General features: G+C 37.9%; 1 long non-coding RNA gene across 1 annotated transcript in view; it reads left to right on the top strand.

Moving 5' to 3' along the window:
- Window positions 1-1075: 1075 nt before the first annotated feature.
- LOC125962964 (uncharacterized) overlaps window positions 1076-25679 on the top strand; it is a 46078-nt gene continuing 21474 nt past the window's right edge. Inside the window, exons 1-2 of the long non-coding RNA XR_007474735.1 lie at window positions 1076-1209; window positions 23997-24057. This is a non-coding gene — a long non-coding RNA (uncharacterized LOC125962964). The remainder of the gene's footprint in view (window positions 1210-23996; window positions 24058-25679) is intronic.

The following is a 25679-nucleotide window of genomic DNA, read 5'->3' as shown; positions in this document are numbered from 1 at the left end:
CAATATTACTCAGCCCTAAAAAGAAACGAAACTGAGTTATTTGTAGTGAGGTGGATGGACCTAGAGTCTGTCATACAGAGTGAAGTAAGTCAGAAAGAGAAAAACAAATACAGTATGCTAACACATATATATGGAATCTAAAAAAAAAAAATTGGTCATGAAGAACCTAGGAGCAAGACGGGAATAAAGACACAGACCTATTAGAGAATGGACTTGAGGACACAGGGAGGGGGAAGGGTAAGCTGGGACAAAGTGAGAGAGTGGCATGGACATATATACACTACCAAATGTAAAACTGATAGCTAGTGGGAAGCAGCCGCATAGCACAGGGAGATCAGCTCGATGCTTTGTGACCACCTAGAGAGGTGGGATAGGGAGGGTAGGAGGGAGGGAGATGCAAGAGGGAAGAGATATGGGAACATATGTATATGTATAACTGATTCACTTTGTTATAAAGCAGAAACTAACACACCATTGTAAAGCAATTATACTCCAATAAAGATGTAAAAAAAATGTCTTGACTTTTTGGAATAATCTATTCTTTTCCAGAACCATATGTAATTCACTATATATAGAAGACTGTGTAGGATCTGCTTTAGTGTGAGGATTTTGATCTCAGTTGCCCTGACTAACTCTATTTGATGTGATTGTGTCTATGTATAAGAAACATAGGAGCGTAGGAGAAGAGAAAATGTAAAGCAAAAATGAGACTGAATTGTAGATGTAGAGCTCCAGCTATGAAAACTTTAAGAAGATTAACTGCTGTGATGGTAATCTGGTGTATTTTCAATTCTAGCTATCCTTTGTTATGAACTGAAAGAACATTGAAATAATTGGATACTGAGGTGCATAATTGCTGGCAATGGGATGGAGGAGGGGAGTTGGTTAGCTGGCAAGAAGCCTTATAGCTGTTTTTATATTAATACTGTGTATTTGGCATTGGTTGATAACAGCAGAAAAATTATTTATGATTATGCTGGGGACTTGTTTTATTGATTCTACTCTGTAATAATATGAAAGAGTTTAATGGTTACTCTTATAGATGTAATATTTCTCTTTTTTTGTCATTCCAGTAGCCATCAGGAAAGAGATCACAGAAAAGCGATTGCCTGTACAGTCCTCTTCATCATTTGTGACCTGGGATATTGAGCTCTTGGGCTGTCAGAATTCCAGTTCATGAGGCAATCTATGTCATTCTGGTCTAGCCAGGTGAGTAGTCCCTATGGACTAATTCCTTGTTCTCTGAAAAGAACAAGAAAGAAAAAAAGCAAAGGAGGGGAGTATGGAAAAATCTAGATATGAATCTTAGGCCCTAGAGTAGAAGTTAAGCCTTGGGCCATAAGCAGCAAAACAGGTGGAGATGACCCTGGGGGTTATGTACAAGTTCACTAGAGTGGTATTCATGAAAAAAACGCTGGGAGAATTACGTCTGTTTTGAGACCTGGCTTGACTTCAAGAATGAAGAAACTTAGATTGAACTGCAATAAAAATACCTATGAAGGCAAGGTTAAATAGGAAGGAAGTATGCTTTGAAGTTAAGATGGATAGAAGTTTAATTTTAATGAAGTATCTTTTTCTTTCTTTCTTTTTATACCAATATTTTATTTTTTTGTTTGTTTTTTTTAATTTTTATTTTATATTGGACTATAGTTGATTTACAATGTTGTGTTAGTTTCAGGTGTACAGTAAAATGATTCAGTTATGAAGTATCTTTTTCTAAAGAAACATCAGCTCTCTATAGATGATAATCATATTTTAAAGATTTCTTTAATATTTAATAGTTAAGAGAATGAATCCCAGCTCTTTCACTTACTAGCTATGTGATCATGGGAAAATTGGTTAACCTTCTCAAACTTCAGTTTCTTTACCTATCAAATAGATTATTTATACTTACATGGTTATTGTACGAATTAAATGAAAAAATATATAAAGCATAAACATGATGCCTAGCACATACATAGAGCTCAATATACAGTCACTATTATCAGGCATTGGAAAGGAGAGTATACGAGATGGAAGTTCAATACTGTGATAAATGATTCTTCACAGGTAGGCATGCAATCAGTTATTTCTTGTCAACAGTTTGCAGCAAGAAGTTTCAGGGTCAGAACATCTTGGAGATCAGGCTAGTGGGTGCTAATTAGGCCAGTTTGAAGGAAGGTAGCTTCCTTTGTTTCCTGAGTTTGTAACAAATTAGGTGTTCTACACTTTCCTTCCAGAACAGTGCTTTTAACATTAGTATTTTTAGTTAGATTTGTCATTAGTGTTTTTAATATTTTTGTTTGTTTGACTTAGATCTTGAATTTTGGGGAAGATGGCAAAATGAAGGACAGGTCAGGTAGATAGACCATGCTAGTTGAAAACAGAGAAGATGTAAGAGTATAAAAGGTAAAGATTTCTCCATAGTACAGATCACCTTTTGGATTGAACTCATTAGGTCACTTGTCTGGGTAGAGTGAAACAGAATGCCTGGAGTTGAAGTGCCACAGGGAGTCTAAAACAGAGGTCCTAATGAGGCTCTCTGGCCAGCCTATTCAAGTTAAGGAGGAGGAGTTAGGCTTCTCAGTCTAGATAGCAAAGGAGGACATGGACTGTGCTTTTTATGGACCTAGTTTTGCTAGGCCTAAAAAGGAGCCATGCAAGAGAAAGTATAAAGGTACAGGATTTTTTGTGTTGTTATTTCACGTTCTATTTGAAGAGTCTCTGATTTAAATTTGTTTTTCTTTTTAAATATCCTTTATTTTTAGAGCAGTTTTATGTTCACAGCAAAACTGAGCTATAAGTACTGAGAGTTCCTGTGTACCTCCTGACCCCATGCATGCACAGCCTCCCCCACAATCAACATTCTGCCCCAGAGTGGTGCATTTCTTATAATCAATGAACCTGCAATGACACATTATTATCACCCAAAGTCCATAGTTTATATTAGGGTTCATTCCTGGTATTGTACATTCAGTGGGTTTTGACAAATGTGTATGATGACATATAGCCACCATTATAGTATCATACAGAATAGTTCCACCACCCTAAAAATTTTCTGTGTTCTTCCTATTTATCCCTCTCTCCTAACCCCTGGCAACCACTGGTCTTTTTACTGTTTCTATAGTTTTGATCTGATTTTTAAAAATAGCTTTATTGAGGTCTAATTCACACACCACAGAAGTCACCCATTTAAAGTGTACAATCCAATGTATAATTTAGTATATTGATCTTTTCAAAGAACCAGCTTTTAGTTTCATTGATTTTTCTCTACTGATTTCTATTTTCAGTTTCATTGATTTCTGCTCTCATTCTTATTATTTCTTTTCTTCTGCTTACTTAGAATTTAACTTGCTCTTCTTTTTCTAGTTTCCTAAGGTGGAAACTTAGATTACTGATTTTAGATTGTTCTTCTTTCATGCATTTGATGCTATGACTTTCTCTCTAAGCACTGCTTTTGTGGTATCCCACACATTTTGATAAGTTATGTTTTCTTTTTTTTTAAGATTTATTATTTATTTATTTATTTATTTATTTATTTTTGGCTGTGTTGTGTCTTAGTTGCGGCACACAGGATCTTCATTGAGGCACTCAGGATCTTTTGTTGTGGCGCGTGGGCTTCTCTCTAGTTGTGGCGTGCGGGTTTTCTCTTCTCTAGTTGTGGCATGCAGGCTCCAGGGCGCATGGTGTCTGTAGTTGTGGTGTGCAGGTTCTAGAGTGTGTGGGCTCTGTAGTTTGCAGCAGATGGCCTCTCTAGTTGAGGTGCATGAGCTCAGTAGTTGTGGCACGTGGGCTTAGTTGCCCCGCGGCATGTGGGACCTTAGTTCCCTGACCAGGGATCGAACCCACATCCCCTGCATTGTAAGGTGGATTCTTTACCTCTGGACCACCAGGGAAATCCCCAAGTTATGTTTTCATTTTCATCTAGTCAAAATATTTTTAAATTTCTCTTGAGATTTCTCCTTTGACCCATGTATTATTTAGAAGTGTGTTGTTTAATCTCCATATATTTGGGGATTTTTTTCAGTCATCTTTCTGTTATGATTTCTGGTTTCATTCTACTGTGGCCTGACAGCAGAAATTGTATCATTTCTATTCTTTTAAATTCTGTTCTTTAAATTGTTAAGGTGTGTTTTATCCTGGTGCATGGTCCATGTGAGCTTGAGAAGAATGTATATTCTGTTGTTGTTGTATGAAGTAGTCTATAGATGTCAGTTATATCCAGTTGATTGATGGTATTGTTGAGTTCAACTACATCCTCACTGATTTTGTGTCTGCTGGATCTGTCCATTCCTGACAGAGGGATGTTGAAGTCTCCAACCAAGATATTGGATTTATCTATTTCTCTTTACAATGCTATTAGTTTTTGCCTCACATAATTTGATGCTCTGTTGTTAGGTTGTATATACATTAAGGATTGTTATGTCTTCCTGGAGAAGTGACCCTTTTATCATTATGTAATGCTCTTCTTTATCCCAGATAACTTTTCTTGCTTCAGAGTCCACTCTGTATGAAATTAATATAGCTACTACTTCCTGTTTTGTTGTTGTTAGTGTTAGCACAGTGTATTTTATTCCATGCATTTACTTTTAATCTATGTGTGTCTATATTTAAAATGGGCTTCTTGTAGACAGCATATAGCTGGGTCTTATTTTTTTATTCACTCTAACAACCTCTGTCTTTTAATTGGTACATTTAGACCATTAACATTCAAAGTGATAATATTTATCATATTCATTAGTGTTTTCTATTTGCTGCCCTTGTTCTTTGTTCCCATTTTCATCTTCCATTCTTTTTCTGTCTTCTGTGGTTTTAACTGAACATTTTTTATGGTTCCTTTTTGTCTCCTTTCTTAGTATGTCAATTATACTTTTTTTCCCCTTTTTAGTAGTTGCCCTAGAGTTTTCCATATACATTTATAGCTAGTCCAAGTCTACTTTTCAAATAACACTACAGTAGACCTTTGAACAACATGCACAGGTCCATTTATATGCAGATTTTTTCCAATAATTATACAGTTAGCCCTCTGTATTCACGGGTTTTGCATCTGTGGATTCAACTAACTGCATATTGAAATTTCCATCTGCGGTTGGTTGAATATACAGATGTGAAACCCGCAGATGTGGAGGGGCAACTGTACTATGCCATTTTATATAAGGGAGTTGAGCATCCACGGATTGGGGGCTCCTGGAAACAATCCCCTGTGGATACCTAGGGATGACTGTATACTGCTTCACAGGTAGCATGAGTGCCTTATAATAACAAAATAATCCTAATTCCTCCCTCCCATTCTTTGTATCATTGCTGTCACTCATTTTGCTTCATTATAAACACACACACACACACACAAGCATACATAATTGAATACACTGTTGCTATTTGAGCAAACTGGTATTTAAGATCAATTTAGAATGAGAAAAATTTCTTCTGTTCCTTTTTTTATTTCTTCTCCTTCTGGTACTCCCATTATGCATATATTACACTTTTATTTTTGTTGACCCACAGTTCTTAGATAGTCTTTTCCTTTTTTTAAAAAAGTCTTTTTTTTTACTTTGCTTTTTATTTCTGGAGGATTCTATTGATATATCCTCAAGTTCAGAGATCCTTTCCTTAGCCATGTGCAGTCTACTAATGAGCCTGTCAAAGGCATTCTTAATTTCTGTTACAGTGTTTTTGATCTCTAGAAAATCTTTTTGATTCTTTCTTAGAATTTTCATCTCTCTGCTTAAATTACTCATCTGTTCTTACACATTATCTGCTTTTTCCATTACATCCCCTAGCATATTTATCATAGTTGTTTTAAATTCATGGCCTGATAATTCTAGCATCTGGTATGTCTGAGTCTGGTTCTGATGTTTGCTCTTTCACTTCAAACTGTATTTTGCCTTTTGGCATGCCCTGTAATTTTTCACTGGAAGCCAGACATGGTGTATGAGGTAAAAGGAACTTTGGTAAATAGCACTGTAGTAATGTACTGGTAAGGTACGGTGGGAGGAGAAGTGTTTTATAATCCTCTGATTAAGTCTTAGTCTTTTAGTGAGCCTGTGTCCCTGGGCTGTGAACCTTATGTGTCTCTCAGTTTTTTCTCCCCACTTAGGTGGTACAGGGTGTTTAGAGGGGGCAAGAGTTGGGTATTTCCCTTCCTCTAAGTTGGTTAGGCTCTGATGAGACCCCAACAGATTAGGCTCTGGTGAAATAGTTTCTCTTAAGGGTAGAACAGAATGGTCTAGCATATTTCAAAATGATTACTTTCTCCTCCTCCTACTGGAATCCTGAGAGTTGTGGGTTCCCCATGACTGGGTCTCCCTGGCTTTTTTTTTTAATCTCTCAGGCTTGTCGACTCTGATACTCCAGCATTTCATCAATAGTTCAGAGTTTTCTACCCCAGTACTGGTTCCCATGGAGATTTCTGCTCATGGGTTTCTGTTCTGTCAAGTTGTGATTCTCTGTATCTGCCTGTTTGTCTTTGCAATTTTAGGGGCAGTGTTTGCCTTGTTACCTCACTGACAGATCTAGAAAAGTTGTTGATTTTTTTAGTTTGTTCAGCTTTTTACTTGTTAAGATGGAGTGGTGACTTCTCCTTATATGCCAGACTAGAAATTGGAAGGCTCCTTTGTCAATTTTTAATTGGATTATTTGTTTTAGTATTAAGTTGTAAGAATTTATATATTTTGATATAAGTCCCTTAACATATATATGATTTGCAAATATTTTTCTCCCATTCTGTGAGTTGTCTTTCCACTTTCTTTCTTTTTCTTTTTTCATTACTCCCTGGAAGTCTAGTACCTTCTTTCTTCATTGTCCTGGAGAAGCTCAACCTTTTCCTCTAAATTTGAGTTATTTCTTCCCCCAGATGTTTTAACCACTTTCTATCCCAGTACCTTTTTATGAGCTGCCATCTCTCAAACAAGATCTGATGGCAGGAACTGGGGGATTTTTGTCTTTCATGTGTTTGTCAACGTCTTATTTTAGGTTATGTCACAGAACAGTCATTAAGGTCCTTGACTTAGGGAGCCTAGATTCTGGACACATTCGTGTGGCTACTGATTTAGAATGGGGAGGGTCTAATACCTCTCATTTTTTGATGTTTCACAGAAGAGAGAATAAAACACAAATTATTGTCTAAATAAATCATCCTCTGAATTCTCCTCCCCAAGTAAATTTTTGTGCTTTAAAAATAGTTTCCCTGCTGAATTGTCTCTTTATAAGTGTCCTGTGCATCTCAGGTACCTGTGCATCTGCCTTCTCTGAGTAGTTATTCTCATAGGTAAAGTGGTATCTCTTATTTATGTTATCTCTGAGCATTTTGAATTTGGGTATGTGAGATTACCTTCAAGAATAAAATTAGATAAGTTGATTGCAATTGGAGAGACCTTCATAATCCTGGATGTCTTGTACTTTAAAACTGTAAGAAAATTAATTTAGATGCAGTTTACAGCTATGACCTCTTTATTCTCCTTGTCCAAGTTCTTTAGCCCCTGCTTATATTTTGGGAGCTCATGTCTTATTCTCCTGGGATCTGACATGGACTATCTTGCCATGGATCCTTTTACTGATGGAAAATCTTTTCACTTAATTGATATGTCCTTTGAAATACCAAAGTTTAAAATTTCTGTTAGTCCAGTACATCTATTTTTTTCTTTGATTACTCATGTCTTTGGTGTCATACCTAAGAATCCATTGCCCAATCCAAGGTAATGAATATTTACATTTATGTTACATTTAGGTCTTTGATCCAATTTGAGTTAATTTTGTATATGATGTGAGATAAGGGTCCAACTTTATCTTTTGAATGTGGCTATCCAATGTTCCCAGCACCATTTGTTGAAAAGACAACTCTTTCCCTATTGAATGTATTTGGCACCCTTTTCAAAAATCAATTGACCACAGATACATGGGTTTATTTCTGGACTCTTAATTCTATTCCATTGATCTATATGTCTGTCCCTAATTCCAGAACCACACTATCTTGATTACTGTAGCTGTGTTTAGTAAGTTTTGAAATTGAGAAATGTGATTCCTCTAGCCTTGTTTCATTTTTTCAAGATTGTTTTGACCTTCTGGGTCCCTTGAATTTCCATATGAATTTTAGGTTCAGTTTATAAATTTCTGTGAAGAAAACAGATGGAAATTTCGTGGAGATTACTTTAAATCTACACATCAATTTGGGGAGTATTGACATTTTAATAATATCAGACATTATGTTAGACATTAGACATTATGTCTAATATTGTTAAAATGTCTAACAATATTATGTCTAATATTGTTAAAATGTCATCCATGAAATGGGGTGTCTTTCCACTTATTTCGTTCTTTTTTGTAAAATGAGGTCTTTACCATTTTATTTATTTATTTGGCCGTGCCATGAGGGATCTTTGTTCCCCAACCAGGGATCGTACCTGTGCCCTGTGCAATGGAAGTGTGGAGTCTTAACCACTGGACCTCCAGGGAAGTTCCTATTTAGTTCTTATTCAAGTTCTTTTAACAATGTTTTATAGTTTTCAGAATATACATGTTGTACTTTTGATATATTTATTCACAATTCTTTTTAACGTTTATAAATGATACTGTTTCATTAATCTCATATTTAGATTGTTCTTTGCAAGTGTATAGAAATACCATCAGTTTTTGTATATTTATCTCATATTTTGCAATGCTGCTGAATTCATTTATTAAGTCTAATTATTTTCTAGTGGATTTCTTAGGATTTTCTATATACAAAACTATGTCATCTACAAATAGAGATAGTTTTACTTTTTTTTTCCAGTCTGGATGCTTTGTATTTCTTTTCTTTTTTCTTTCTCTTCTTTTTTTTTTTTTTTTTTTTGCCTAATTGCCCTGGCTAGATCCTCCAATACAGTGTTGAATACAAGTGGTGAGAGTAGACATACTTGTCTTGCTCCTGAACTTAGGGAAAAACATTCAGTTTTTTTTTTTTTTTTTGCGGTACGCCGGCCTCTCACCGTTGTGGCCTCTCCCCGTTGTGGCCTCTCCCATTGCAGAGCACAGGCTCTGGACGCGCAGACTCAGCGGCCATGGCTCACGGGCCCAGCCACTCCACGGCATGTGGGATCTTCCTGGACCGGGGCATGAACCCGTGTCCCCTGCATCAGCAGGTGGACTCTCAACCACTGCGCCACTAGGGAAGCCCCAACATTCAGTCTTTTACCATGAAATATTATGTTAGCTGTGGGTTTTTCATATATGCCCTTTACCAGGTTGAGGAAGTTCCCTTTTTCCCTGCTTTAGTGAATGTTTTTTATCGTGAAAGGTTTTTGAAGTTTGTCAGTGTGTGTCTATTGAGATGATAATATGGTTTTTGTTTATTCTATTGATATGATGTTTTACACCAATTGATTTTTGGATGTTAAACCAACCTTACATTATTGGGATAAATCCTACTTGGGCATGGTTTATAATTCCTTTTATGTATTGCTGGATTAATGTGTGTGTGTGTGTGTCTATAGTCATAAGAGATTCTGTAATTTTCTTTCGTAGTGGTGTTTCTGGTCTTGGTATCAGGGTTATACTGACCTCATAGAATGAGTTGGGAAGTGTTCCCCCTCTTTTATTTTTTTTGGAAGAGTTTATGAAAAATTAGTATTAACTCTTCCTTAAATGTTTGGTAGACTTCACTAGTGAAGTCATCTGGATCTGGGCTTTTCCTTGTGGGAAGCATTTTGATTACCATTTCAACCTTTTTATTATTTAGACCTATTCACATTTTCAATTTCTTCTTTTTTTAATTAATTAATTAATTTATTTATTTATTTTTGGCTGTGTTGGGTCTTTGTTGCTGCACATGGGCTTTCTCTCTAGTTGTGGCAAGCAGGGGCTACTCTTCATTGTGGTGCGCAGGCTTCTCATTGTGGTGGCTTCTCTTTGTTGCGGAGCACAGGCTCTAGGCGCATGGGCTTCAGTAGTTGTGGCATGCAGGCTCAGTAGTTGTGGCATGCGGGCTCTAGCGTGCAGTCTCAGTAGTTGTGGTGCATGGGCTTAGTTGCTCCACGTCATGTGGGATCTTCCCGGACCAGGGTTCAAACTTGTGTCCCTTGCATTGGCAAGCAGATTCTTAACCACTGTGCCACCAGGGAAGTCCTTGATTTGTTCTTGAGTAATTTTACTTTGTGTCTTTCTAGGAAATTGTCTATTTCAACTAGGTTATCTAATTTGTTGCCATACAGTTTTTCATAGCATTCCCTAATAATCTTTTTTATATTTCTAATGTGAGTAGTGAAGTTTCCACTTTCCTTTCTGATTTTAGTAATTTCAATCTTCTTTTCCTCATCAGTCTAGCTAAAGGTTTGGCAGTTTTTTTTATCTTTTCAGAGTTTCAACATTTAATTTCATTGACTTTCTATATTGTTTTTCTAGTCTCTATTTTATTAGTTTCCATTCTAATCCTTATTATTTTCTTTCTTCTGTTTGCTTTCACTTTAGTTTTCTCTTTTTTCCCCAGTGTCTTCAAATGGAAGGTTAAGTTGCTGATTTGAGATCTTTCTTTTTTAATGGAGACATTTATATCTATACAGTTCTTGTAAGCATTGCTTTAGTGGCATTCTATAAGTTTTGGTATATTGTGTTTGCATTTTTATTCATCTCATAGTATTTTCTAAATTCCCTTGTGATTTCTTCTTTTAAACCCTTGCTTGGGGCTTCCCTGGTGGTCCAGTGGTTAAGAATCCACCTGCCAATGTAGGGGACACAGGTTTGAGCCCTGGTCCGGGAAGATCCCACATGTCGTGGAGCAACTAAGCCCATGCACCACAACTACTGAGCCTGTGCTCTAGAGCCCACGAGCCACGACTACTGAGCCCACGTGCCACAACTACTGAAGCCCACACACCTAGAGCCCATGCTCCACAACAAGAGAAGCTACTGCAATGAGAAGCCTGCGCACTGCAGCAAAGAATAGCCCCTGCTCACTGCAGCTAAAGAAAGCCCGTGTGCAGCAACAAAGCCCCAACACAGCAAAAAATAAATAAATAAATTAATTAATTAATTAAAAAATAAAAGCCAGGATTATTAAAAAAAAAAACCGCCTTCTAATGCAGGGGACACAGGTTTGATCCCTGGTTGGGGAACCAAGATACCACATGCCATGGGTCAACTAAGCCCACGTGCCATGGGGCAACTAAGCCCATGTGCCATAACTACTGGGCCCACTTGCCGCAACTAGAGAGCCTGTGCTCTGCAACTAGAGAGAAGCCCACATGCCGCAACGAAGATCCCGCATTCCGCAACTAAGACCTAATGCAGCCAAATAAATAAATATTAAAAATAAACAACCCTTGCTTTTCCAGGAATGCATTGTTTAATTTCCACATATTTGTTAATTCCTCCAAATTTTTCTGTTACTTAATTTCTAATTTCACTCCATTGTAATTGGAGAATATAGTTTGTATAATTTCAGTCACTTAAAATTTACTGAGGCCTAGCATATAGTCTATCCTAGAGAATGTTCCATGTGCACTTCAGAGGAATGTATAATCTTCTATTGTTGGACATGGTGTTCTATAGATATCTATTAGGTCTAGTTTGTGTATAGTGTTGTTTAAGTCTTCAGTTTCCTTCCTGATCTTCTGTCCTGTTGTTCTAGCCGTTATCAAAAGTGGGATATTTAAGTCTCCAACTACTGTTGTTGAATTCTCTTTTTTTCCCTTCAATTCTGTCAGTTTTTGCTTCACATACGTTGGGGTTCTGTTGTTCGGTATGTGTATATTATAATTATTATATATTCATGATGTGTTTGTCATTATAAAATGTCCCTTTTGTTTCTAGTAACATTTTATTCTTAAAGTCTATTTTGTCTGATATTAGTCTAGCCATTCCAGTTTTCTTATGGTTGCTGTTTGCATGGTATATATTTTTCCATCCTTTTATTTTCAACCTATTTGTATCTTTGATCTAAAGTGTTTCTCCTGTAGGGAGGAGATCATGATGGTGGAGTAGGAAGACGCTGAGCTCACGTCCCACACAAACACATCAAAAATACATCTACAAGTGGAGTAATTCTCACTGAAAACAAACTGGAGACTGGTAGAAAGATTCTTCTACAATTGAGCCTGTAAAGAAAGATCCATACAGAGTCAGTTAGGAAGGGAGGAAAAGCAATCAGTTCAGGACCTGTGCCTCCAGGAGGGGACACAGAAGAGGAAGGGAATATCACAGGCTAGGAGATCCTCCCTGGGGAGGGGTTCGAACCATGTATTGGGCACCCCAACCCAGGGGTTCGATAAGAGGAATATGAGTCCCCTTAGCTGGATTGAAAACCAGTGGTACGTACAGGAGGGCTGTAAGAAACTCAGACTCTACTCATGAAGAGCATGCACATGCTTGCTTGCTCCTAGGAACAAGGTGGAGGAATCAGATTGAAATTGCCTGGGGCTTTGGCTGGTTTCCCGTGACCACCCCAGTGCATTCCCTGACCCCTCTAGCTCTGGCACAGCTCCCCACTAGGATGAAGGCTGCTGTTGCTGAGCAGAGTGCACACTTAGTGGGGACAGAGCCAGCTCAGAGCCAGCACTGCATCTGAATGGGGTGAGGTCAGCCATTACTGGTGCTCGCAGAGGTGGCAGATCAGAAGCAGTCTGGAGCTCTGACTGACATGCCAGGACTATCCCACTGTGTGCACTGGCCCATGCTGAGCGCTTGCTCTGTCCTGGCTAGCTCCTTCAACACAGCTCTGCACTAGGACAAAGGCTGACGTTGCCAAGGAAAGTGCACACTTGGTTGGGACAGAGATGGCTCATACCTGGCACTGCATCTGAACGGGGCTAGGGCAGCCTTACTGGTGCTCACAGAGGCAGCAGATCAGGAGCAGTCTGGAACTCTGACTGGTGTGCTGGGACCACCCCAGCACATGCTGTGACCCATACCGGGAGCCTAGTTCAGCACCCCTTGCTCCAGCACTGCTACCTTCTGGGGCGAAGGTGCTGTTGCCAGGAGTGAGGAGAGCACACACTTAGAAGGAACAGAGCCAGCTCAGACCCTACCCTCAGGGCTTCTGCTCTAGCACCTTGGCACCCAACCCTGACCCTGGTACCGACCACTGAGCATAGGAGAAGCCCTCGCTCTGGCTCTAGCACCTCCATCTCCAGTCCCACCTCCCACCAAGGTGATAACTGCCATCAAACACTGGGGGAAGACATGACCTGTGCTCACTTCAGATCCAACGCTCCCACCAAAGCCACTGGGCACATGCAGACTGTATAAAGATGTCCCCACACAAGAACACCCCTTCAAGACCAGGATAGGTAACTGTTTCACCTAATTTCATAGACACAGAGAAAATTAAACAAAATCAGAAGACAAAGGAATTTGTTTCAAACCAAAGAAAAATTTATAAAACCCTGAAAAACAACTAATGAAACAGAGATAAATAATTTACCAGGTAAAGAGTTCAAAGCATTACTCAGAAAATGCTAACTGAACTTGGGAAAAGAATAGATGAACACAGTGAGAATGTTAACAAGGACCTAGCAAATATAAAAAAGAACCCGTCAGAGCTGAAGACTATAAAAACTGAAATGAAAAGCACACTAGAAGGAATTAACAGAAGACTAAGTGATATAGAAGAACGTGTAAGTGATCCAGAATATAGAATAATGGAAACCACACAATCAGAATAGCAAAACAAAAAAATTTTTTTAAATAAGAACAGTTTAAGGGGCCTCTGGGACAACACAGAGTGTACCAACATTCACATTAAAGTAGTCCAAGAAGGAGAAGAGAGAGAGAAAGAGGTCAAAAATATATTTGATGAAATTATGGCTGAAAATCTCCAGAGCCTGAAGAAAGAAACAGATATCCAGGTACAGGAAGAACAGAGGGTCTCAAACAAGATGAACCGAAACATACCCACACCAAGACATATCATAATTAAAATGGCAAAAATTAAAGAGGATTCTAAAGGCAGCAAGAGAAAAACAGAGTCATATATAATGGAACCCCCATAAGGCTATCAGCTGATTTTTCTGCAGAAACTTTGCAGGCCAGAAGGGAGTGGCATTATATATTTAAAATGCTAAAAGGGAAAACCCTACAAAGTAGGATACTCTACCCAGCAAGATTATCATTCAGAACTGGCAGAGAGATAAAGAACTTCTCAGACAAGCCAAAACTAAAAGAGTTCATCAATACTAAACTGACCCTAAAAGAAATGTTAAAGGGTCTTCTCTAAGTTGCAAAGAAAGGGCTACAACAAGAAGTAAGTATCTATAGGAAAGAAAAAATCCCACTAGTAAAGGCAAATATATATAGTAAAGGCTGTGGATCAACCACTTAAATAAATAAACTATAACAAAGATTAAAAGACAAAAATTGTAAAATTAACTATAACTATAATAAACAGTTAAGGAATAAACATGAAGATATAAAATATGACAGCAAAAACATAAAAGTGTGGGAGAGGGGAGTAAAAACAGTAAAAAAGAAGGGAATAAAAAAAGGTCTTTTAGGGGCTTCCCTGGTGGCACAGTGGTTGAGAGTCCGCCTGCCGATGCAGGGGACACGGGTTCGTGCCCCGGTCCAGGAAGATCCCATATGCTGCAGAGTGGCTGGGCCCGTGAGCCATGGCCGCTGAGCCTGCGCGTCCGGAGCCTGTGCTCCGCAACGGGAGAGTCCACAACAGTGAGAGGCCTGCGTACCGCAAAAAAAAAAAAAAAAAAAGGTCTTTTAGAAGGTGTTTGTATTGAAATGACTACCAGTTCAAAACAAGTACATATAGTTATAGGTCAACATATACGAACCCCATGGTAGCCACAAATCAGAAACCTACAGTAGATACACAAAAACTAGAGAGAAAGGAACACAAACATACCACTTAAGAAAATCATCAAACAACAAGTGAAGAAACTAAAAGAAGAGAAAAGGAACAGAGGAGAATTACCAGAACAGTCAGAAAACAGTTAATAAAAAGGCAATAAGAACATACCTATCAATAATCACTTTAAATGTTAATGAACTGAATGCTCCAATCGAAAGATAGAGGGTGGCTGATTGGATAAAGAAAACAAGACCCATCTATATGTTCCTTACAAGAGACTCACTTCAGAGCTAAAAGTACACACAGACTGAAAGTGAAGGGATAGAAAAAATATTTCACGCAAATGGAAATGGTGAGAAAGTGGAGGTAGCAATACTCATATTAGACAAAGTAGACTTTAAAACAAAGTCTATACCAAAGACAAAGAAGGGCATTATATAATGATAAAGGGATTAATACAAGAAGAGGATACAGCAGTCATTAATACATGTGCACCTAATACAGGAGCACCTAAATACATAAAGCAAATATTAGCAGACATAAAGTGAGAAATTGACAATAATACAATAATAGTAGTGGACTTCAACAACCCACTTACATCAATGGATAGATCATCCAGGCAGAAAGTCAATAAGGAAACAATGGTCATAAATGATACAGTAGAGCAATTGGACTTAATTGATATCTGCAGGATATTCCATCCCAGAACAGCAGAATACACATTCTTTTCAAGTGCACATGGAATGTTCTCCAGGATAGATCACATGCTAGGCAACAAAACAAGTCTCAACAAATTTAAGAGGGTAGAAATTATATCAAGTATTTTTTCCTACCAGAACGGTATGAAACAAGAAATCAACTACAGGAAGAAAAATGGAAAAAACAAAAACACGTGGAGACTAAACAACATGCTACTAAAAACCAGTGGGTCAATGAATAAATCAAAGAGGAAATCAGAAAATACCTGAGGCAAATGAAAATAAAAACACAATGTCCAGAAATCTATGGGACACAGCAAAGCAGTTCCAAGATGGAAGTTTGTAATGATACAGAACTACCTCTAGAAACAAGAAAAAATTGAAACAAACAATCTAACATCTAAAGAAATTGTAAAAAGAAGAACAAACAAAGCCCGAAGCCAGCAGAAGGAAGGAGATAATAAATCAGAGAGGAAATAAATAAAATAGAGGACCCCCCCAAAAAACAATAGAAAAGATCAATGAAACCAAGAGCTGATTGTTTGCAAAGACAAACAAGATGATAAACCTTTAGCGAGGTTCATGAAGAAAAAAAAGAGGACCCAAATAAACAAAATAAGAAACGAAAGAGGAGAAATAACATCTGATATTACAGAAATACAAAATATCATAAGAGAATACTACAAATAGTTATATGCCAAAAAATTGGACAACCTAGAAGAAATAGATAAATTTATAGAAGCATACAACCTTCCAAGACTGAATTGGGAAGAAGTAAAAACCTCAACTGACCAATAATAAATAGTGAAATAGAATTTGTAATAAAAAAACTCCTAGCAAACAAAAGTCCAGGACCAGACAGCTTCATAGGGGAATTCTAGTAAACATATAAAGAAGAACTAATAACCTATCCTTCTCAAACTATTCCAAAAAATTGAAGAGGAGGGAACACTCCCAAATTCATTCCCAGAGGCCACCATTACCCTGATACCAAAACCAGACAAGACACTACAAAAACAATTACAGGCCAATATCTCTGATGAATATAAATGCAGAAGTCCTCAACAAAATATTAGCAAACTGAATTCAGCAATATATAAAAAGGATCATACACCACGATCAAGTGGGATTTATTCCAGGGATGCAAAGGTGGGTCAGTACCCACAAATCAATCAATGTGATACATCACATTAACAAAAGGAAGGATAAAAATCACATGGTCATCTCAGTAGATGCATGGTCATCTCATAGCATTTGACAAAATTCAGCATCCATTCATGATAAAAACTCTCATCAACGTGGATAGAGAGGCAACATATTTCAACATAATAAAGGCCATATATGACAAACCCACAACTAACATCATACTCAGTGGTGAAAAGATGAAAGCTTTTCCTCTAAAAACAGGAACAAGACCAAGATGCCCTCTCTTGCCATGTCTATTTAACATAGTATTGGAGGTCCTAGCCACAGCATCGGGCAAAAAAAGAAATAAAAGGCATCCATACTGGAAGGGGAGAAGTAAAACTCACTATTTGCAGATGACATGATACTATATATAAAAAACCCTCAAGTCTCCATCAGAAAACTATTAGAACTTAATAAATGAATTCAGTAAAGTTGTAGGATACAAGATTAATATACAGAAATCTGTTGCTTTTCTTTTTTTTAAAGATATTTATTAGGGACCAACATATGTAAAGGGAAGCAGACTTATATATTTATTATTTATTTATTTTTTAGCTGTGTTGGATCTTCGTTGCTGTGTGCGGGCTTTCTTTAGTTGCGACGAGAAGGGGCTACTCTTTGTTGTGGTGCGCAGCCTTCTTATTGCAGTGGCTTCTCTTGTTGCGGAGCATGGGCTCTAGGTGTACGGGCTTCAGTAGTTGTGGCACATGGGCTTCAGTAGTTGTGGCTCATGGGCTGTAGAGCCCAGGCTCAGTAGTTGTGGTGCACGGGCTTAGTTGCTCTGCGGCACGTGGGATCTTCCCGGACCAGGGCTCGAACCCGTGTCCCCTGCATTGGCAGGCAGATTCTTAACCACTGCACCACCAGGGAAGCCCTCTGTTGCTTTTCTATACACTTATAATGAACTATCAGCAAGAGAAAGTAATAAAACAATCCTGTTTAAAATTGTATCAAAAAGAATAAAATACCTAGTAGTAAATTTAACCAAGGAGGTGAAAGACTATACTCTGAAAGCTATAAAACACTGGTGAAGGGAATTAAAGATGATCCCCCAAAATGGAAAGATAATCCCATGTTCATGGGTTAGAAGTATTAATATTGTTAAAATGACCATACTACCCAAAGCAATCTACAGATTTAATGCAGTCCCTATTAAAATGACATTTTGCCCAAAACCAGAACAAATAATCCTAAAACTTATATGGAAATCAGAAAAGATCCCCCCAATAGCCAAAGCAACCTTGAGAACAAGAACAAAGCTGGAGGTATCATGCTCACTGATTTATTGGCACAAAAACAGACACATAGATCAATGGAACAGAATAGAGAGTCCAGAAATAAACTCATACACTTATGGTCAATTAATCTACGACAAGGTAGGAAAGCATATATAATGGGGGGAAAGGCAGTCTTTTCAGTAAGTGGTGCTGGGAAACTGGACAGCTACATGTAAAAGAATGAAATTAGAACATTTTCTCACATCTCATACAAAAACAAACTCAAATGGATTAAAAATCTAAATGTAAGACTGGAAATCATAAAACTCCTAGGAGAAAACACAGGAAGAACACTCTTTGACATAAATAGTAGCAATATTTTTATGGATCTGTCTCCTAAGACAAAGGAGACAGAAGCAAATATAAAAAATGGGACCTAATTAAACTTAAAAGCTTTTGCACAGCAAAGGAAACCATTGACAATATGAAAAGACAACCGACTGGGAGAAAGTATTTGCAAATGATACGACCAATAAGGGGCTAATCCAAAATATATAAACAGCTCATACAACTCAATATCAAAAATACAACCTGATTTTAAAATGAGCAGAAGGCTTGAATAGACATTTTTCCAAAGAAGATGTTCAGATGGCCAACAGACACATGAAAAGTTGCTCAACATTGCCAATCATCAGAGAAGTGTAAATCAAAACCACAATGAGATATCACCTTATATCTGTTAAATGACTATCATCAAAAAAACCACAAATAGGGCTTCCCTGGTGGCGCAGTGGTTGAGAGTCCGTCTGCCAATGCAGGGGACACGGGTTCGTGCCCCGGTCCGGGAAGATCCCACATGCCGCGGAGCGGCTGGGCCCGTGATCCATGGCCGCTGAGCCTGCGCATCCGGAGCCTGTGCTCCGCAACGGGAGAGGCCACAACAGTGAGAGGCCCACGTACCGCAAAAAAAAAAAAAAAAAAAGACCACAAATAACAAATGTTGGCAAGGCTGTGGAGAAAAGGGAGCCCTAGTACACTGTTGATGGGATTGTATATTTGTGTAGCCACTATGGAAAACAGTACGGAGGTTCCTCCAAAAACTAGAAGTAGAACTACCATATGATCCAGTAATTCCACTCCTGGGTATATATCCAAAAAAACCCAGAAAACATGAATGTGAAAAGATACATGCACGCCAAGGTTCATAGCAGCATTATTTAGAATAGCCAAGATGTGGAAGCAACCTGAGTGTCCATCAACAGATCAATGGATAAAGAAGATGTGGTGTATATATATATATATATATATATATATATATATAAAATATATATATTATATATATATGTATATTATATACATAATATACATATATATATTCATATATGATAGAATATTACTCATCTATGAAAAAGAATGAATTTTTTTTGTCATTTATAGCAACATGAATGGACCTGGAGGGTATTATGCTTCATCAAATAAGTCAGGCAGAGAAAGACAAATACTGTATGATATCGCTTATATGTGGACTCTAAAAAATAAATGAATGAATATAACAAAATACAAGTAGACTCACAAATATAGAGAACAAACTAGTGGTTTTTAGTGGGGAGAGGGATGAGGGGAGGGGCAAAATAGGGGTAGATGATTAAGAGGTTCTAACTACTATGTATAAAATAAATAGCTACAAGGATATACTTTACAGCACAGGGAACACAGTGTTTTATAATAACATTAAATGGAATATAATCTATAAAAATATTGTGTTGCTATGTTGTACAACTGAATCGAGTATAATATTGGAAATCAACTATACTTCAATAAAGATAATAAAATACAGTGTTCCTCCAGTATATAACATATAGTTGGATCGCTTTTAAAAATCCATCTTACAATAACTGCCTTTTGATTGGATTGTTTAATCCACTCACATTTAATGATATTGATATAGTTAGATTATATCTGCCATTTTCGTTTTTATTTTCTGTTTCATCTCTTTTTTGTTTCTCTAGTCTTCCTTCACTGCTTTGTTTTGTATTAAGTGAATGTTTTCTAGTGTAACATTTTAATTTTTTTAATCATTTTTCCAGTGGTTATATTTAATGAGGGATGCGTCTAATGTGTAGCATTCTGGGGTTTGATACTTCATGAGTTTCTCTATATTTAAATAGGTTTTAGAAAATAACCTTAGAGGGAGTATTAGGATATGTTGGAACTAAGATAGATTTAAAACCCTTAGCTTAAAAAACTTGTTTCAAAGTTTCCCTGAGCTCCTTTTCTACCAGTCCTCTTCTTTTCTGGCTGGCATAGTGACTTGTTACAAGGTGTGTTTAACAGACACCAGAGGGTTTTAGTAGTAGTTGGTTGCACCTAAAACTACTACTAAAGACAGTTTGCGATGGGTGATAATTTGGGGGAGGCACGTGGGCAGGAATTTACAAACCTTTTTGGTTGCCCCAAAATGACCTGAGAAAGTAACACACTACGTTAAGGCCAGGATCCCTTCAATTGAAGATTGCATATTTATCAGTTTTTACAAGAAGTTGTTAGGTAAAGCTGCTACCTGTAGGGGAACAAGTCTTAAAAGCTGGGTTGTGAAATGTAGGAGAATGGACAATGACTAGTATTCTTTTTTTTTTCTTCTTGTGTGAAAACCATCTAATCAATGGTCCTTAAGTATGAAATATTTGAAAGCCTAATATGTACAAGGCTCTAGGGCATAGAAAGGTCAACAAAGTATAGCTAGTAGTGGGGATAGACACGTATTTTGTGTTAAAGTTAAATTTCCCTACACAAGCTCAACTTATCCCCAATCTTGGGCAAATGCAGCCATGTGCTTTCATCCCTCATGCTCCTGACATGGAGTAAATATCATAGTCCCGTAGATAGGAGCAACTGTAAAATTAATAGCATTCCCAAGCTCAGCTTGGTTTGCTGCACTGTTCTGCAGCCTTTTACTTATCCATCGTCAACGCTTTCTCACTCTCCTGTTTATCTCTTCTAAGAATTTGCCATTCTTTTTTTTTTTTTTTTTTTTTTTGCATTACGCGGGCCTCTCACTGTTGTGGCCTCTCCCGTTGCGAAGCACAGGCTCTGGACGCGCAGGCTCAGCGGCCATGGCTCACGGGCCCAGCCGCTCCGCGGCATGTGGGATCCTCCCAGACCGGGGCACGAACCCGTGTCCCCTGCATCGGCAGGCGGACTCTCAACCACTGCGCCACCAGGGAAGCCCTGCCATTCTTATTAAGCCCTCCACTGTGGCCTTCTTACTCTCTCACGAGCCTGTCTTCTACTTCAGAGAATATATTAGTTATGAAGTGAGGAATTTTCTCTCTACCTCCAAGCTGACTAGTGGTGACACCCATTTTTTACCTTCTTCCCTTCAGACTCCAGCCTTCCTGTCTTAGGCTAACTCTTCCACCTTTTTTTCTTTTTTAATTTAAAATAATGAATTTGCTTGTTTCCCCCAAATGATAACGTTTATTATAAAAAGTTAAACAGTGAAAGAAGTAGAGAAAGCACTCTCTCTCTTTGCTCTTGATGATCCCCTCCCTATTTCTCCATGACCTTGCTCCATCAGCTATGCTCTTCTCTCTTGTATCTTCATCCTCTTCCTCTCCCTTCTTCTTCTGCTTCCTTCCTCCCTATCTACAAATATACTCAAATCCTCAATCCAGGAAGAAATACTCTGCCTCTTCTCAAACTATAGTTTCCCTCTTTCCTTTCACTCTCATTTTTGGGATAAATTTGTCAAAACACTGGCACTGGGTATCTGAATGTGTCCTTTCTCACTTCCCATTGAATCTCTTCTCAACATACTGCAGGATGTCTTCTATTTCTCCTGTTCTAACAAGGGAGACCTAAAGTAGGTTAATATTGCTGGTTAATTCTCTCCTTTGATGAACTTCAGACAGCACTGAGAAGTAGCAAGTGATGAGTGGCTAAAGATGAGGATAAGCAGGTAGAGGCTAGGCTGCTGGGGACTGCTAACCTCTATCAGTGCTGTGGTTATTGGAAAAGAGCCCTGTAGCGCTTCAAGTAGGTTTTAAGAAAACAGAATGGAATTGAATTTTAAATCGATAATAATGGTGGCTATGTGGTGGGTGGGAATGAAATAGTTGTTGGCCAAGATCCAAGGCTAGGAGAGCAGTGAGGATATAATAGCTATACCATATACAAAATGGTGAGGGCGTGAACTAGGGCAATTGTAAAGTTGGAGAAGATGGATTCTAGAGATCTTTATAAGAGTAGAATACAACTTTAGTGAGAACTAAGATATGTATATATTGGTGGTGTCATTGTTGAATAAGAAGATGACTTCCAGGTTTCTGGCTTGACTTAAGGAGGAAAATGGTACCATTGACTGAGATAAGCAATATAGGAGGAACAAGTTTGGTTGCCAGGGTGACAATAAGTTCAGTTTTAGAGATGTTTAGGGCACTCAAGAAGAGGCAGTAATCAGGCAACAGGATATAAGAATTCGAAGCTTAAAAGAGAGATGAAGGCGGGAAGTAGAGATTTAAGAACTATCAGCACTTAGCTAATGGTTAAAAGCATGGGAATATAAGAGATCACTTACAGAGATTATAACAAGAGGAACAGGCTAATGTTAGTACCCAAGGGAATTTTAGAGGATGAGTTAAGGAATAGCCCAGGAAGATTTCTGTCTTCTATCCTTGGGGTTTTTTGTTTTGTTTTGTTTTGCTTTACACATTCTCTGTAAGAAGTCTTATCTATACCAGTGGCTTTAAATACTCTTTTTTCAAAATTCAGTTTAGTATTTCTAACTGTGTACTGGACTCTTCTTCCCTGAATATTTCAAACTTAGCATCTAAGACTTAGATTTTTCATCTCAAATAATATCATCATCATTAACAATAGCAGGCCCTCCTTTCTGGGGGTTTAGGCATAACTGAGGGTGTCATCCTACCATGTGGTCTCATTGAGCATCTCTGCACCCTCAGTCGTTTACATTTTGGGTGCTCTTGAGTGGAATACAGAGAAATCAGGAGATGGAGATGAGCAAAAGGCTGCAAGCCACCCAAAATCCCACCCACAAAAAGATGGATAATGGACATGAGGGGTGACTGTACCGCAATGTCAGGGCAGTGGAACAGGGACCACAGCCCTGACATCACCATGGATTCTTCTCAGATGGTGCAGGATAAATGCAAGTCATGTAAGTTCATGCAATATGATGCCACTTTTATAAAGCCGAACACTAAATATACATTTCATTGGATTCATACATATGTGCTATAATTATGAAGGAAAGCAAGGGAATCAACACAGTGGCCACAATGCTTCCCTGTGGGGATGGCACAGGGGTGTGTTTTGGGGAGAGTGAAGGTGTTGATGACATTCTCATGCTCAAGGGGAGTGGTGGCTTCATGGATTTTCACCTTATGCTTTATATGTTATATATTCTTATGTATGTACCAAGTATTATGCAAATAAAAAAACAAAAAGCCAACTAGACTTAACAGACATATACAGTAAGTCCCCTACATATGAATGAGTTCCTTTCTGAGAGCACATTCGTAAATCCAATTTGTTCATAAGTCCAACAAAGTTAGCCTAGGTACTCAGCTAACACAATTGGATATATAGTATAATATTATACTTTTCACACAAATAATACATTAAAAAAACATAAAGAAAACATTTTTAATCTTACAGTACAGTACCTTGCAAAGTACAGTAGTACAGTACAACAGCTGGCATACAGGGGCTGGCATCAAGTGAACAGGCAAGAAAAGTTACTGACTGGAGGAGGGAGAGGAGCTGGGAGATGGTAGAGCTGAAAGATCATCAACAATAGGAGATGGAGGGCAAGCTGCAATTTCACTCATGCCTGATGTTGGTGGAATGCACGTTCGCATCTCTGAAAGTTTGTAACTTGTAAGTTTGTATGTAGGAGACTTAATGTACAGAACATTCCACCCAACAACAGCAGAATACACATTCATTTCCAGTGCATGGGGGACATTCTCCGGGAGAGATCACATGTTAGGCTGCAAAACAAGTCTTAATAAATTAAAAAGATTGAAATCGTTAAAAAAAAAAACATGACAGTAGATGATATTGAGCACTTATTACATGCTGAGTACTAGGTGCTTTACGTATTTTAACTCATTTTATTTCTCACAGCACCTTGATGAAGTGGCATATTATATCCATCTTCCAGATGAGGAAATTGATACATGGAAATGTAAGTAACCTGTCCAAGGTCACATAGCTAGTAAGTGGCTATGCCTGAAATTGAACCTAAGCAGTCTGGCTCTAGAGCCATTAATTTTAACCACTGTGTTCTACTACCGTTCTTAAATTTCTTCACCATCCTTTGTTCTTAGTTTCAGTTAATGTCACCATCCCTCAGGTTTTTTAAGCTGGCAAAGTCAGTGTCATCTTCTTGACTTATCCCTGTTCCTTATCCTGAACATTATACACACTGTTATTTTGCCTTTTCTCTAGCCTCTTTTTAATTTAAACCCTTATCTACTCTTATTAGACTATTACAGTAGTCATCCCTGTGGTCTTCATGCCTCCTATCTCTTCCCCATTCCAGCTTTCTTCAACACTTTGCTGTAGCTACTATCCTACTGATCATTTCTTTGCTTAAAAGTCTCTGTTGGGGTTCCTAAAAAAGGTAAACACAGAATTTTCATATGACTTGGCAGTTTCACTCCTAGGTATATTATTAAAGAGAATTGAAAGCAGGCTTTCAAATGTAAACTTGTACATGAATGTTCATGACAGCATTATTCATCATAGCCCAAAATGGAAACAAGCCAAATATCCATCACCTGATTAACAGATAAGCAAAATGTGGTATAGCCATACAATGGAACACTTCAGAAAAAAAAATGAATGAATGAAGTACTGATACATGCTGCAACATGGATGAATGAGCAGAATAATCCTAAGTGAAAAAAGCCAGACAGAAAAAGCCTCATACTGTATGATTTCATTTATATGAAATAGAATATTAATATTTTTCTATTCCACTTGGCAAACTGATACTCACTTTGGAAGATTCTGCTCAAATGTTACCTTCATGTGAAGCTTTTCCTAGCTGCCCCAGGCACACCTAATTGCTCCCTAGTCTATGTTCCCACAGCACCTTATTTATATTTTTGTTCTAGCATTTAGCTTAATTGTTTTGTAACTTGTCAATTAATATATGTTTCCCATTTAATCAGTGAGTTTTAAACTTTTTTGGAGGTCATAGATGATATAAACTGTGGGAGATCTTTCTAGAAAAATGCACATATATTTATATATTTACACAGTTTTCATGTAATTTCATGGAGTTCATGAACCTCCCAAAGGGCATGTACAGACCCACTCACCTGCATCAGAATCACCTGGAATGCTTCTTTAACAAGCCAATTCCCAGGTTCCACCCCCAGTTACTAAATCAGGATCTTTGGAGGTGATACTTTTATTCACTAGACACTGCAACACATTGAGAATAAAAATATGAATAAGATGTGACTTTTGCTCTTAAGGAATAAAGACAATCTAGTGGTAAGGGAAACATAACTAGAGAAAATGTGACAAAGTAACAACAGAGAGTGAGATTAGAGACATACATCTTTAGAGAGAAGGCAATTAAATGAAGACAGAGAAAGAATAAGCATTTACTAAGTGCACAAGGTAAGGAAGGGCATTTCAGGAAGAAACTAAATTGCCCAGGCATGAAATGGTAAAGCAGCATGGCCCATTCTTGTAACTGAAAATAGACTGGTATAGCTGAACTATAGGTATAGAATAAGGAATTGATAGAAGATAAAGTTGGATAGGTGGGCAGGGGTCAGAACACAAAAGGGC

This window comes from Orcinus orca, chromosome X, assembly GCF_937001465.1.
Source record: "Orcinus orca chromosome X, mOrcOrc1.1, whole genome shotgun sequence".
In the NCBI taxonomy this organism is placed as follows: domain Eukaryota; kingdom Metazoa; phylum Chordata; class Mammalia; order Artiodactyla; family Delphinidae; genus Orcinus; species Orcinus orca.
This window is presented reverse-complemented; position numbering and strand designations above follow the sequence as displayed.